The 8,786-nt window shown below is 48.2% G+C and overlaps 1 long non-coding RNA gene across 1 annotated transcript; it reads right to left on the bottom strand.

Moving 5' to 3' along the window:
- Positions 1-4,433: 4,433 nt before the first annotated feature.
- On the bottom strand, positions 4,434-7,214 carry LOC119087392. The gene is made up of 2 exons (XR_005090821.1): positions 6,971-7,214; positions 4,434-4,683 (listed from the first exon to the last, which is right to left on the bottom strand). It is a non-coding gene; the product is annotated as an uncharacterized LOC119087392 (long non-coding RNA).
- Positions 7,215-8,786: the final 1,572 nt, after the last annotated feature.

The raw sequence follows: 8,786 nt of genomic DNA, 5'->3' as shown, positions 1-8,786 counted from the left end.
TCATCATCACTGGTCCTCACCAGAACCCCTCTGGGATATCTTGTGGTCACCCCAGTCTTGGCGATCTTACAGGTATCGTTCAACATGACCAGTCCCTTCATGAGCTCTGGCAGGTCCTGGATGGGGTAGATCCTAGGGTGGTCCAACCCAGGGCCTGCTGTGGGCCTGGATGGTAGTGGAGCTGGTCAGTCCATGCCCTCATGAGGACATTTATAATTAGATGTAGTTCCTTTTTATTTGCTGGGTTTTTGTCTTGTTGGGGATGGGGAGCAGGGTCTCATGCAGCCCAGACGGACTGTGAACTCACCATATAACTGAGGATGACCCCGAGCTGGTGCTCTTCTTGGTTCGTCCTTGAGTTTTGGGATTACAGCTGCATGCCACCACATCTAGCTTTTGTCATTGCGTTTAGTCCTGTAGGAAAATCCAAAACAGCTTCAATTTGGGACCCTGAACTTACTCTCCTCTACAGAGATCCCTTTTCCAAATAGGGTAAGGGCCACAGTTAGGACACAGACATTTTGGGGACAGAGCAATTCAACCTGCTACAACACTCAAGTATAGACTCTAAATGTCCACTAAAAGCTACATATCTTAAAAATTATATTAGCAGCTGTCTTTGTAGTGGCCCCAAGCTTGAAAGAACACATCTGTTGATGGTAGAATGATTAAGCAAATTGTGATACATTCATAATATAGAATACTGTGCAGTAAGGAAAGGGAGCGAATCTGTTACATGCCTCAGCATGGATGCTTTACCACTGACACAGCTCCGGGAAGGGCTGGGGGTGAGGGAAGATGGCTCAGCATGTAAGAGCATGTGCTGCTCAGAGGACTGGGAGTTCGATTCCCAGCACTCACTTGATGTGGCTTACTCCGTGACGAGGCTTACTCCGTGACGTGGCTTACTCACATTGAGAGACTGAGACAAACTTCATTTTAAAGAAAGACTGCATTTCTAGTAGTAATAGAATAGAAGCTGAAATAAGTTTCAGTAAAACTTAAAATAGCCTTCAAAATAGCTCTTAGGGAAATGCAAATTCCCAGTAGGACCCTGGTCAAGGCGACCCCACCAGGGTGGGAAGGCTGCTGGCCAAGAAGTAGTTATGATAAACAATATCTACTGGGCTCAAATGTCCTTGGACAATGTCTGGGAACTCTCCAAACATCCTTTGAGAGCCGTTGTTGATGAAAAAATTCTCCTGCACCCAGCCAGTCACCTAACCTTGTAATGCCAAAGCTCGTACTTCCCCAGCTTGGGTTTTTTCCTTTAAAAACCCCTCACCCTGAGAGCCCAGGGCCATCCTCCTTCACCTGGCTAGCCAGTGTGTTGGACGAGGACCAAGCCTGGGCTTGTAATAAACCCCTTTGTGCTTGCATCGGATATCGGCTCTGTGGTGGTCTTGTTTGGGAGCCTCGAGAGACATGGGCATTACATGATGTGGCTTACTCCATGACGTGGCTTACTCCGTGACGTGGCTTACTCCATGATGTGGCTTACTCTGTGACGTGGCTTACTCCATGATGTGGCTTTTTCTGTGACGTGGCTTACTCCGTGACGTGGCTTACTCCATGACGTGGCTTACTCCGTGATGTGGCTTACTCCATGATGTGGCTTACTCCATGACGTGGCTTACTCCATGACATGGCTTACTCCGTGACGTGGCTTACTCCGTGATGTGGCTTCTGTGACGTGGCTTACTTGAAGTGCCTGTAACTCCAGTTCCAGGGGAACTGAAGTGCCTCACCCTTACAGGCAACCACACTCATATGCACAAATCCACACACAGACTGACATAAATATGCATAACTTAAACTACAATTTTTAAAAAATCTTTACATTTTTCTTTCCAAATGGAATTACTGCTATGTTCTTTCTTGTAGAATTGCACCTGGCCAGTAAGGGGAATTCAGAAATGCTATGCCCGCTGCCAGAGCAGAGTCACCAGTCTCTGAAAACAGCTATGGTGAATCTGCCTGTGTTCTTAGTGGAGGAGGTTGAGGCAGCAAGATAAGGAGTTCGCCGGGAGGTGGTGGGGCACGCCTTTAATCCCAGCACTCAGGAGGCAGAGGCAGGTGGATCTCTGTGAGTTCAAGGCCAGCCTGGTCTACAGAGCTAGTTCCAGGAAAGGCACAAAGCTATACAGAGAAACCCTGTCTCAAAAAACCAAAAAAAAAAAAAAAAAAAAAAAAAAAAAAAAAGATAAGGAGTTCAAGACCAGCTTGAACATGAGACCCTGTCTCCAAAAATAAAGAAAGAAACAAGAGTCTACAAAGCCAGGAAAGAAAATGTGCCTGCAGAGATGGTCTCAGACTCAGCCGGCAGACCACAAGAGGGAGTTCGGCCGTGCTGAACAGACCAACAGCCACTTGTTTGGAGTGTGAAGAGTGAGACAAACCGGCAGCTGGAACCAGCTGACAATGAGGTCTGGCACTGGCGGAGTCAACACCACTTGTCTGGGCAGGAAGCAGCTTGTCTGCCAGGGACGAGGCAGGGCCGAGGGCAGAGGAAGGTGCGGACACTCTCAGCACACGGTCCTGTAGCTCAGGAACGATGCTAGAAGTCACATGGTTCCTGTCACCAGGCAAGTTTCCTGTCAGGAAAGCTCCTGATTAGATGGCATGAAGGAAGACAGTTTCCCTCAGTCATGTGTGAGCCACAGTAACTTAAAGGCAGGCCTAAGAGGTGGCCTTAGAGGTAGGGGTCTGTAACCCCAGCACTCAGGAGGCGGAGGCAGGAGGAATTATAAATTCAGGGCCAACCTGGGCTACATAGTGTTTTGTCTCAAAACAAACAAAGTAAGGGCTAGAGAGTTGACTTGGCAGGTAAGAACACTTGGTGTTCTTGCAGAGGAGCCAGGTTCAGTCACCCACACGATGCCTTGCAACCATCTGTAACTCCAGTCCCAGGGCATCCAAAGCCCTCTTCTGATCTTTGCAGGCACCCGGCATGTTCTTTGTGCACATAAATACATGCAGGCAAAACACTCAGACATATAAAAACATAGAATAAACAAATCTAAAAAAAAAAAAAACCATCCGACAGAGCCCGTGGGCATGGTAATGATGACCGACAGGATGGACATTGGAGAGAACTTGCTTCACAGTCTTTGTGTTGCTCAAGGGGAGCGAGGGCTACAGACAAGAATGGGTGAGAAGATGGAACTTGTATGAAACAATGGGGTGTGGAATCCAACTGAGAGCAGAAATTGTCAGTCTGCAGACACCAGAGGAAAAAGAAGAAACACACAGAGAAAATAAACAAGACACCGGTGATGGGATGTTTTTAAAAATGAACAACTGTAGGTCTGGAAAGATGGCTCAGTGCTCAACAATACTGGCTGCTCTTCCAGAGGACCAGAGTGTGGATTCCACCACCCACACCGAATGACTCACACCTGTCTGTAACTCCAGCTCCAGGAGGATCCAGTGCCCTCTTCTGGAGTCCAGGGACACTGCACTCGCATGCACATATACACATAAATAAAAGTAAAATAAATCTTTGGAGAAAATGAACAATGATAATACAGGAAAACCGACCATTTATTGAAAATTAAAAGGAAAAAACTTTCAATCAAGAAGCAAAGATCTATCTGTGTGGTATTTCCGAGACAAATCACAGACACATGGAGGGAAGAACAAGGAGGAAATAATAACATGAAAGGTGGCGTGGCTTTAACAGTGGACAAAAGCAAAGGCATTCTTAAAAGGACCAACTTTCAGGGGTGTGGCGGCACATGTCTGTGATCCCAGCACTTGGGAGGCTGGGGCAGAGGATCATGAGTGGGAAGCCAGCCTGGGCTACATGAGTCCTTACTTCAAAATAAAACAGGAAACAGATAACATTGATAGACAACACAGGAGTTCACTTAATCGGGGAAACCATAGACTTGGGTGCACTGATGAGCAAATCTTATACAGTCAGGAGGAGGACATATGTATTCTTTTTATTACATACAGAAGACTGGTAAAACTTCAGGTACATTGGTGGGGAAGAGAGGGAGGAAGAGAATGCCAGTCAGGGGGGAAGGTACTTATCCAACAAATATGAAAATATTGAGTATATTTTAGTCAACTTCTTGTCAATGTATTTCAAACTTAGACACAGTGGTCCAGTTCCTAGGAATTACTGAAATGTACTCAAGAAAAACAATTGTGAGTTACATTAAAATTCAATAATTGAGCTAATAGTCAAACACACACACACACACACACACACACACACACACACACACCCTTACAACTCGGCATCTCACCATCTCACGTCACCATTTCCACACAAACACAGACTGAGCGAAAGGTTCTGAATCAGGTTTCCAAGGGAACAGTAATCCCATCTAAATGAAATGCTCTCTAGGAAGGAAAGGGAGAGGGCTCTCTGCTCTCCGACCCTCTTCTTGTCTCGCTCTCCCCAGGAGTGAAGTGGGCAGAGATTAAGGGCAAGCGACCAAGGGGAACTTTATTAATGGGAAATGAACAATTCAAGCAGGGGAGACCACAATTAAATGGAACCCTAGGACTTGAACTCTTGGTAGCAGCAGGAGGGTGGCGGAGAGTTTGCTGATACACATTAGAAATGTCACTGTCTCGTAGATCTCCACGAGAGTCCCAGGCTCAGAGCAGCAGGCCTCAGAAATGGCAGATCTTGGAGGGCAGGGGAGAGCAGCCAGAATGGATTCTCATCTGCAGTGGGAGCATAGAGGCTCAGAGGCTGAGGCAGGAACGGGTTTCCTTGACTCTTAGCCACAGGACCTGTCTTGGAGGGAAGAGCAGCTGGAGCCTCAGTGAGTTCCCTACCTGAGGCAAAACCCTCACTCAGGGCCTGAGTCTATATGAAGGCTGTCTCCTGCTAGGTTTTCTGTTTTGTTTGAGACAAAGTCTCTCTAGGTAGCCCTGCTGTCCTGGAACTTACTATGTAGACCAGGCTGTCCTTGAAGCCCCCAGATTTGTCCACCTCTGCCTCACAAGTGCTGGGGTGAAAGGGGTGCACCGCCACTCCCAGCTTCTTGCTAGTCTTGAAGGCAGTTTCCCATCTCCTCTGCCTCCTCCTTCATCTTCTCCTGATCCAGTGAGGATGGCTGAGGATAAGCAATTGGAGGACTGCTAACAAGGAGCCTATGTGGCTCGTTATAGACAGCCAGGGGTGCCCGGATTGGATCTGCTGGTCTATGCAAGCAAATGGGGCGGAGAAGGCAACCAGTCAGGACAGAGCTGTCAAACCTGGAGGGAGACGAGGGCACGCACGCCTGCCAAGAGCCTTCCAAACCTAGTCTGTGGCTTGGTTTCTCTTCTCACCAAAGCAGAGGCAGGCTAGCAGGTACTCCACCATGGGAAGGGCACCCCAAAACAGCTCACATAGTTTGAGTTTGCACCAGCCATGTTCCAGTCACCTTTGCACTGGTAACTACTACCGTGTCCCACTCCGTGGGGCGGCTGCTTGCCGTGGTCGTGCTGGGGCAGTCTGATCTTAGATCACCGTGGGCTTCAAACACAGCTTGTTCCGGGCCCCATCGTACTCAGGGCTTCAGGACCTGGTTTTCCCTCTGTTCCCAGCTGTCACTTAGGATAGCAGTCAGGGCCCTTCTAACCCCTCTCAATACCCCATGATTTCAAAATCTGACCATTTTCATTGTGGGAAATATTAAACTCATAAACATAGATGCAAACACAATAGATAAAATATTAGTGAACTATAGTTCACAGACCAACTTATGCCAGGAATGTAAGGATGGTTTGACATAGCACATCAATAAATGGAACCCAACTAATTAATAGATAAAAAGATGAAAAAAAAAATCTAGGCAACTCACATTGATGCCTGAATAAAATCACCCAGGAAACTAGAAACAGGAGAAGAAGTGTTACACTGGTAGGCGAGTGGTGAGAAGCAGCCTGGTGGTCAGGGCTCTCTCTCTCTCTCTCTCTCTCTCTCTCTCTCTCACCCACCGCTCTTGCAGAGTTTCCCGCACGCACTTCAGGTGGCTCGACGCCACTACGCATGACTCCAGATCCAGGAGATCTCTTCTGGCCTCTGCATGCACCTGCACTCATGTGCACACACACACACACACACACACACACACACACACACACACACACATTTTAATCTTTAAAAAATTAAGCTGGTAAATGAAACATCACCTACAAATGTTACACGAAGAGGCAGAGTTTTAGTAGACTAAAAATTGAACATGGATAACAACAGAAAAGATAAGAAAATTGGGGTATAAATGCAGGATTTCAAGAAATAGGAAATAGAGTACAGCAGTAAGTAAAATATTAAAGAAACACTGAAAGGAAACCTCCCACAGCTGAACATGACTGGGGAGGCCTGGAGAACTCTCGGTGCAGTTGATAAGCGGCAGGAATGGTAGCTGAAAGGACACTGGCAGTTCGGGGGTGGGGGTGGGGAGGAAACCAGCTGTTTAACCTAGACTTCCATACAGCGACCAACCAAGTGCCAGTAAGAGTAGCCATTTTGTTCCAACCTGGGCTACCAAGTGAGTTCCAGGAAAGGCGCAAAGCTACACAGAGAAAACCTGTCTCAAAAAAACCAAAGAAAAAAAGAAAAAAAGAAAGAGTAGCCATTTTGTCAGGTGGAAGCGGTGGTGGTGGTGGCGGAGGCGGTGGTGGTGGCGGCGGCAGCGGCGGCGGCGGCGCACGCCTTCAATCCCAGCACTTGGGAGGCAGAGGCAGGAGGATCTCTGTGAGTTCGAGGACAGCCTGGTCTACAGAGCGAGTTCCAGGAAAGGCACCAAAACTAAACAGAGAAACCCTCTCGAAAAAGAAAAGAAAAAAGAAAAGAAGGAGGAGGAGGAGGAGGAGGAGGAGGAGGAGGAGGAGAAGAAGAAGAAGAAGAAGAAGAAGAAGAAGAAGAAGAAGAAGAAGAAGAAGAAGAAGAAGAAGAAGAAGCAGCCATTTGGGGGCAAACAGTGTCTTGGCTCAAAAGGTCAGTGCCTCGAGAGATTACCCGTGAGCAATCTTTGAGGAGGCTTCTGGAAGATATTCCCACCAAAGAAGAGCGAGAGAACCAGTGCGGGCAGAGGCTGCCCGAAAAAGGCACGTCTGGCTTGGAGGCCGTGCAGGCGGACTGGAACCTTGTAATTGTAGAGGCGGAGAGCTGCAGACGGACAGTCAACATTATCCCAGCCTGTCTTCGTCTTCTTAACAGCCATGCAGTAGCGACTTCCACCTCTGACCTAATGTCTTTGAGCTCTAGGTAATGTAGTTAGGAATGCTGTTGCCTAGGAGACCACTGGCTTCCAGACCACAACACTAAGAATGTTAAGGAGTCCTTAACATTCTTAGTGTTGTGGTCTGGACACCTGTAGGAGAGCTTTGCCCCTCCCTGCTGTCACCTGCTAACTTCAAGGCCCCACCATCGTGTTTGGTACAGGCATTGAAGTTCATGTGACTCCTTTGACAGTGGAGCTCGTCATTTGGGGTAGTCTGAGTCTGTGTTCCTGGGCCATGACCACTCATATTTGGCTCAGATTAAATGATCTCTTTTTATGTTTTAAATTTTTTTAAGAGATTTTTGTTTGTACTTATGTCTATGTTATGCATGTCTTTGCCAAGTGTGTGAAGGTGTCTTCCCAGGACAGAAGAGGACGTTGGATCCCCCAGAGGGGGATTTACAGGCATCTGTGAGCCACCTAACACGGGTGCTGGCAATTGAATGCAGGCCGCATCCTTAACCACCGAGGCATCTGTCCAGCCCCTCTTTTTATGGTAAAAATAAAGTTACTATTGTGCCACAGTGGGCATGCGGGGGTCAGAGGGCAACTTCGTGAAGCTGGTTCTCCCTGTCCACCCTTAGGTGGGTCCTGGGGATTGAACGCAGGCCGCCAGGCTTGCTCAGCAAGCGCTTTTACCTGGTGAGCCATCTTACCGGCTCTGAGAAAAACTAGCCCCATTCCCTCTGGAGCAAGAGCTGTGTTTTGAGTTGATCCCGTGAAACAGAAGCGGAGGCTCGACACAACGTGATGGTGAAGGAACATCCCGGCGCTCCAGAGGGGAGTGGAAGCGCAAAGATACCGAGACGAAATTCTCCAAACGGAACAAAGTGGCCCAGCTCCGGGCGGAAGGGAAAGCAGGGAGGGCTGCACCAGAGGGAACTCTAACAGCGGTGCACACACGTCTCAGCTTGACGTCTGTGTTCCTAGTGACATGATACAGTCACTGAAAATTAATTCAATAAGACTCACAGGTATCAGTTTGGGGAGGGTAGTCGGAGAGGAATGGCGCCGTGGTCCCCTCTAAAGTCATTGAAAATTGAATTGCCATTGCAACAGCATTAAGAGAAGGCGCCTGTGGGAGGGAGGTGGTCAGTTCACAGTCTCTGTCTTCAAGAATGGATTGATGCCATCACCTTAGCGACCTGTGAGCTACCTCCAGAGTGGGTTCCTGATTTTTAAAAAGTGTGACACACACACACACGGCTGAGAAACAATCAGTGGGTAACGTGCACAAGCATGGGGACCTGCGTTTGTGTCCTCAGGACCCATGTAAAAAGGTGGCCATGGTGATGCCTGTCTGTAGCCAGAGCCCTGGGGATAGAGAAAGGCAGATCCCAGGGCCTCACTGCTCAGCCGGTCTAGTCAAAATAGCAAACTTCAGTCAGGCCTGGTGGTGCACGTCTTTAATTTCATCATTGGGGAGGCAGAAGCAAGTGGATTTCTGTGAGTTCAAGGCCAGCCTAGTGCTCGATTTACACGTCTACACTTTCATGCTGAGCTTTTCACTTGGATCCCCGGGGATCCAGGCTCAGGCTCCTGTGCTTATTG

This window comes from Peromyscus leucopus, chromosome 1 (genome assembly GCF_004664715.2).
Source record: "Peromyscus leucopus breed LL Stock chromosome 1, UCI_PerLeu_2.1, whole genome shotgun sequence".
NCBI classification, from domain to species: domain Eukaryota; kingdom Metazoa; phylum Chordata; class Mammalia; order Rodentia; family Cricetidae; genus Peromyscus; species Peromyscus leucopus.
Note: the sequence above shows the minus strand (reverse complement) of the source record. Positions and strands in the feature narration are given on the sequence as shown.